Here is a 7,952-nt window from a genome sequence, read left to right as displayed (position 1 = left end):
TAGAAATTGGGGTATAAATTGCAGCAAATAAAAGAGAGCATTAACTGTGGATGACAATGATTATAGAAGATAAAAACAGAGACTTTGAAATATAAGGGAAGATATAAAGCTCAACGACAAACCAAAAATTATAAACCATATATATCGATGCATATAGCAATATAAAGACACGGGAGAACTAGAAACACTATAAACCCAAGAGTATAGTAGAAGTAAATAGATTCTTCCGGTGGTAGATGAAAAAGAAGAATGACCGATATGAAACTTATAAGTATATCGAGAATCAGAACTGGATGGAGCATATTGATGAATACTTTAAAATATGAGTTGAAGGGGAAAGAATAGAAGGTGATAAAACATGACTAGGAACTTAGAAATCAACAGATTTAACACACACAATGACGGAATAAGTAAATCAAATCCTCTAGTGAATAGGTTAAGCTTTTTGGGATTAATTTAGTCATACCACAACTAAATCAAGTGTGATTAGATCAACACCTAGAGCTATTATTCACCACCTGGGTGATTTGGGTTGAGAGAGAATCGGAGGAGCTCACCAGATCTGAGTGTGTGTAACAAATGAGAGGCTTAACCTAAAATGAAGAACATAAGACTTTATATACCCCTGCTGTTGACTCACCCGTACGATTCATCCATCACACATACGAGTTGCCTTCATCAGCCATACGGGTGATCACTCACTCGTGTATTCTCATTTAGGTTGTAATTGTGACTTAGCTCAGCATCAACCGTGCGTATGAGGCTGTCAGCCGTACGAGTGAGGCTTCACTCGGACGTCTGACTAAGTCTAACATAGTCAAACATCCAAATCTCGTTCCTGCAGTTGTTGTAACCACATACAAACACGGATAGGATAATAATGAACGATCATGGTAGCCTGTAAACTGTTGTACCTGCAATGGACGTGGGTAGATGTCTAGGGACTTGCGTAAAATGCATCAACAGAAGGTGTGAGTTGTAAGAAAACGAAGGAGGTGAATTTATAAGAAAATCTCCGACAGAAGAATTAAAATGGACGATCGCATTTAAAGCGGATCCTAATTCCTTTTGTTACCGGAGAATCAAATCTTATTACAAAGATTTTCTTCAAATCCCTTGAAATCTGGAAATTAATCATATCTACGTCAAATGATAAGATGAATCTACACTTACTCATTTCACTCTTCTATGTTAGCTTCATTCGTACTCTTCATATAAATGGATTGTTTATCCAAATTATTCGCTGATGATAAAACTCTAATTTTCAGCCTGTATGCATCATGAAAACATACTTATTATCATTCGCGACCTTTCCACTCAAATTTCGGGACGAAATTTCTTTAACGGGTAGGTACTGTGACAACCCAGAAATTTCCAACCAAATTTAAACTTTATCTTTATATTATTCCGACACGATAAGCAAAGTTTGTTAAGTTAAATCTCAAGAATTTTAAATTGTGTTCATACATTCATTATAACCTCGACCAAATTCCGACGATTCACGAACCGTTATATATAAATAAATATGTATATATATGTATATATATATTATAACTTGAGAATATTAATAAAGTATTAAACGTATAATACTTTACATGAACGTATTTGTTTCAATATGTTTATCGATGGAATTAGAAGATAATATCAAATGATTGATTTATCAGATACATTATGATATGATTACGGGTCTATGTTATGAGGTCCACTGTGATTTAAGAAATCTATTCTTTTTGACAACATTCGGAAAATGGTAAAGTGATTTATAAGTAAGAACGTGAAGTGTAAATAACTTAGATGTTGGATATCGACAAGTTATGTAACTCGACATTTTTCATTAAGATAATTTCATACGTTTATTTAACCTTTGAACTTTATCCCATGCTTCACCAACAAACTGTAATTTAAAAACTTGAAACCTATTATAAATATATATGATTCTACTTTTCTAAAACATTTTATGATATAACGATTTCCATTATTTTAACCTTTAAACAAAATGATTCTTAAAAATATATTTGGTTTTGGAAAACAAAATTATTATATTTATTTGATTTAGTTTCAAACGTACAAAAACGTTTTCAGTTTAAAAAGAACTTTGTTATTAAAATGTATATAACTTTTATAAATATCTAGAACCACTTTTGACAACTCATTACTTAACCAGTATGATAAAGATAACGATATTTATATTTTATTTTATTAAATATATATAACGATTTAAATTAATATTATATATATTTATACGCGTATTATACGTACATAGTTTTATACTTTTACTATACTTAAACTTTACCTTTACTTTACTTTATTTTTACTTTACTTTAACTTTAATAATTCACTTTAATAATTCATACTTTAATAATTCACTTTAATAATTCATACTTTAATAATTCACTTTAATAATTCATACTTTAATAATTCACTTTAATAATTCATACTTTAATAATTCACTTTAATAATTCAAAAATCTATTATAAATATAATTCAATAGGTTTCATTATTTCATAAGAAACTTGAAAATATTTTTCTCTAAACTCTCTCAATCGATTTACATATATATATTTACTCCGTATTATTTCAAGATATTATTAGTATACATAAAATATTACGTCAGAGTACTGTCCTAGTGATTTCGAAATTGTTTTTTGAGTGGGATTGGATTAAGGAAATTATGGGTTATAGCTATGGAGGTGATTGGGTATGGTTCATGGGTATGCTCGTGAGATCAATATAGTGTTTATCATCTCCGTTGCGTCTACATACCTTTCCTGCAATATTGAATCTCAATATTGATACGTGAATACTCATAATTTAACTTTTACATACTAATAGTGTATCCCTGACTAGTGCTCGAGTATATAGGATTATGCATGTTTGTACTTTTGATATTGCCTTTAGTTAGGTTATGTTGAATCCTGAATTAGTTATATATGCAACTGAGATAAGGTATAAGATATGCATGTCGTTGGAAAGCTAGCGAAAAATTAAGAACTTTTCATTTAGATATCGAATGATTTCGATGAACGGATTTGAAGTTATAGTCCATCGAATTTTTGTATTATTATTAAAAATGATTATTATTATCGTCGTTATTATCATCGTTCTAGTTTTATCTTATTATTATTATTATTATTATCTTTATCAATAAAAGGATTTATCATTAAAAATTGTTATTTTTTTTATTACTATCGCTATTATCGTTAAAGTTATAATTAGTATTATTATTATTATCCAATTATTATTATTATTATTATTATTATTGGTATTATTATTATTATCATTATTAATATATATATATATATATCATTATTTAAAAATGGTTATTGTTATTGTTTTTATTATTATTACTATATTATCATTAAGATAATTATTAGTATTATCGTTAATAATGTTATAGTAACTATCATTATTAATATTAGTGTAATTAAAACAAATATTTGTAACACCTAATTATTTTGATTACTATTATTATCATTATTACGAACACGATATAAAAGACGATTAAAAGCTATTAAACGAAACGATTAGGAAATAATGGGTAAGAGTATCATGATGAAATTAAAATATTATAAGATATTGATTTAGATAAAATTATCGTTCTTATTATTTTTATCATTACTATTATTATTAAAATTATCGTTAGTATTAAAACTATCATTTTAACAAAAATTATCATTTTAATAGAAATGTCATTGTTACTATAAAATATCATTATTATTATTATTATTATTATTTTAAATAGAATTATTATTTTAAAGATAATATTAAAAATTATCGTAAATATTAAAGTTATCATAATTAGAATTATCGTTTTATCATAATGTCATCTTAGTAATTAAAAATATTGATATTTTTATAATAATTATTATTATTACAAAATAATACAACTTTTACTTACTATCATTATAGATATTATTTTATCAAATAGATATTTGATACAAACATATTTTACTACGTGTAATAACTTACTTTAATAATACCTATCATATTATCTTTATAATATTAAATGAACCCTATAAATTTTATTACTTAATATATATAAAAGTATATTTTATTATATAAATATAATATAAAATTTTATTTATTAATAAATAAATTATATTATTTACTCTAATAAATCTTTTAAAAATATTTAAAAATATAAAACGACGATATTTAAACTATATATTAATCATGTATAGATTTTTGGAAATTATTTTGAGTCAAATTTACTTTTGTTGACTTTTGCATATTAGTCTCGAGCATTAGGATTGTGGTACACTATGACTTGACCTAATTTGTTAGACAAATATTGACCAACACATAAATATATATAATTAATTTAGGTTCGTGAATCCGAGGCCAACCTTGCACTTGTTCAATGACGTTATATGTATTTTTACTACGAAATACAGTATGGTGAGTTTCATTTGCCTTTTTACCCTTTATATTTTTTGGGCTGAGAATACATGCACAATTTTTATAAATGTTTTACGAAATAGACACAAGTAATCGAAACTACATTATATGGTTGAATTATCAAAATCGAATATGCCCCTTTTTATTAAGTCTGGTAATCTAAGAATTAGGGAACAGACACCCTAATTGACGCGAACTCTAAAGATAGATCTATTGGGCCTAACAAACCCCATCCAAAGTACCGGATGCTTTAGTACTTCGAAATTATATCATGTCCGAAGGAGGATCCCGGAATGATAGGGGATATTCTTATATGTATCTAGTTAATGTCGGTTACCAGGTGTTCACCATATGAATGATTATTTTTTATCTCTATGCATGGGACGTATATTTATGAGAACTGGAAATGAAATTCTTGTGGTCTATTAAAATGATGGAAATAAATGATTATGATAAACTAATGAACTCACCAACCTTTTGGTTGACACTTTAAAGCATGTTTATTCTCAGGTGTTAAAGAAATCTTCCGCTGTGCATTTGCTCATTTTAAAGATATTACTTGGAGTCTTTCATAGCATATTTCAAAGAACGTTGCATTCGAGTCATTGAGTTCATCAAAGATTATTATTAAATCAATTTATAGTTGGATAGTGGATATTATGAAATGGTATGCATGCCTGTCAATTTTTGATGTAAAGAAAGATTGTCTTTTAAAAACGAATGCAATGTTTGTAAAATGTATCATATAGAGGTCAAATACCTCGCAATGTAATCAACTATTGTGAATCATTTATAATGTATATGAATGGGTCCTTTCAATATGCATCAAGGATGAGAACCGTGATAAGCATCGAGCACCGGAACCCATATTTTACTGCTTTCTGTCTTATACCTACTGTTTTGGTGATTCTGTAACAGACCAGTAGACCTGGGCTGTTGTGGTTATGATTTTCAAATAGCTCTGTTCGAGTAGATAACTTTTCATATAGGACTCATCTTAATCCGAGTTACGGTTTAGGATTTATGGCCCTCCGATCGTCACTATGTCCTTTAACGTTGTGCAGAAATTTCTGACCCACTCGTACTTAGACCGTGGCCACGGTCAAACGAAGACGAGTTTGCTTCTGTAAATTTTACCACACTTAAGGGACTCATAGACGGAGCCATGGCCACTGGTCTCACCTTAATTCAGTAAGGGTAGAGGCCGTGGTGACTGACTGAAGTCAGACTTTGTTTTAAACTACTTTCATAAACGAAACCTACTTTACGCCTTTTGTTTGATGATGAATGATGATGACCCTTAAGACCTTATTTACATACTTTTAAACCTATTAAGACGATTTACTGACTTAGTACTATTTGCCTTAGGTTGAGGACCTTCGGACCATTTACTTGCATACCTTTCCCGACTACTACTTTACCGCTACATATCATTGTGAGTTATAGCATTCCCTTTTTACTTTAACTTATTTTGGGAATTGAGAATACATGCGGATTTTATGTTTTACATACTAGGCACGAGTACTTAAACTTATATATGTGTGGGTTATACAACGGCATAAACATTTCCTTTAGCTCGGTAACGTTTAATCATTGGTTTTTGAACCGTGAACGCGAATCTTAGATATGGATCCATAGGGTTTGACATCCCCACTCGGGCTAGTAGCGCTAGCATTTAATGAGTGTTTAATACTTCGTAGACATACACACTTGCCAAGTGTACTTTCAGGGGGTATAAACGTTAAGTTAGTTACCAAGTGCCCACGGTTAACATATACTTTATCATACTGTTTTGAAACGCTCTTTGTAGCACTGAAATCTCGTGGCCTACCTTACATACTGTTATACTTAAACTATAGCTCACCAACCTTTGTGTTGACATTTTTAAGCATGTTTTTCTCAGGTGCTTGAGGTTAGCTTCCGCTGTGTACTAGTCGTGCTGTAGACACCCGCTGTTTAGAGTTGTCATCGCATGAACTACTTTATTTTGCATTCAAACATTTGTACTTTTGAACTATGACTTGTAATGACCATTGTGGTCACATACACTTATTATTTGCTTCTACTTAGTGAAGCATACTTTTGAAATGTAAAACATTTGATGTCGGTTATGACATCACCTTTTTATCGTGAATGCAACTTCTTTAATTACAGCATATAGTACTTAACCTTGTAATGATCCTGTTGTTGATGATTCGTACACGATGGTTTTGTACGGGGCATCACAATTACAAACTCATGGAATTCGATGATATCTAAACTCAAGCTTGAACGAGAAAATATTTTGATCAAAATTGCAAACCGATTTGTTTTTTGAAAACCCATTTTCAATGCGTTCATTACCATTGAACGTAAAATCCTAGGAATTCACCTGGAATTCATTAGGTCACCGGAACCAAATCGGGTGTCAACTATAAGAACGGTGGTTGCATAGCATGGTCAAAGACAGGACCTTGTGCCAGACCGAAATCAAATTATAAGGGTGAGCTTTACTATTGCTCCTACCAAGGATAGTAATTGCATCCGATATGTTGTAGACCATAATTAAAAGCATATTGTTAACACCTATTTCCTTATGAGGTAAGGCTTAGTGTGTCAATAAGATACTAGAAGTAATCTAGCTTTAGGAGGGCGGAGTGTTGCCGATTGATTTTTACCCTCGGAAAATAATCCATGCAGACCCGGATCACAAGTATAAAAACTTATGGGGTGGCTTAATCAATCTGTCGTTCGTAGAGCGTAAGAGTGCTAGCCGGATGACTTCTAGTGAGAGAAAGTAGAGAGAGAAAGAGAAGTGAAGTCTGAGCTCTCAAAGTTGTCAGAATATCTGAACTGTGTAAAATGACGACCCAAGGGGTCTATTTATAGTGTCAGATCCACCAGATTGCTTGGGGACACGTGTCAAATGATGATACATTCTGTTATTCGTGATCCGAAATTTATGCTCAAGGTGGCGTTCTCCGGCCAGGGCTTACGCGCTAGGCGGCCTTCAGGGCTTACGCATGACGGAGCAGCCTGTACAGCGGAGAACGCTGGACGGTTAACTCCACAAAACTGTTGTTTTCAGCCTTCCTGATGCTACTTTTATGCAACCATTATGCCTTTTATGCGTGTATACGATAGGATACACCATTACATGTCAGGGGACATTGCCTTAACAGTTGCTTGTTCAACGCTTTCCTTTACAACCGGGCGGTAGTTTACCGAAAGGTAATATACGAAGCAAGTATACTGGACGTGTTGCTTTCCCAATACAAGGTTAGCAAGTGGGTGACACAAAACCACAAGTTTTGAGCTAAAGTTTTCAAATCTGAAACCCACCAAACCCACAAAAACAATTTGCAAACACCGGTGAAGGGTTATTCCGGAAAACTTATCTAGGGTAAAAGCTAGATTTAATTTTCAAAAGATCAAATGTTTTCATAAAGATCCAATTTCCTTAATAGATCTAAATTTTCATAGTTATGTGAGACTGTAAACCACATCGTTACTACCATTGTTCATACCGCCGTATAGAAATCACTGATGTACAAAGTGTGAAGAATAAAGAAGTG

The sequence above is a fragment of the Rutidosis leptorrhynchoides genome, chromosome 3 (genome assembly GCF_046630445.1).
Source record: "Rutidosis leptorrhynchoides isolate AG116_Rl617_1_P2 chromosome 3, CSIRO_AGI_Rlap_v1, whole genome shotgun sequence".
Taxonomy (NCBI): Eukaryota; Viridiplantae; Streptophyta; class Magnoliopsida; order Asterales; family Asteraceae; genus Rutidosis; species Rutidosis leptorrhynchoides.
Note: the sequence above shows the minus strand (reverse complement) of the source record.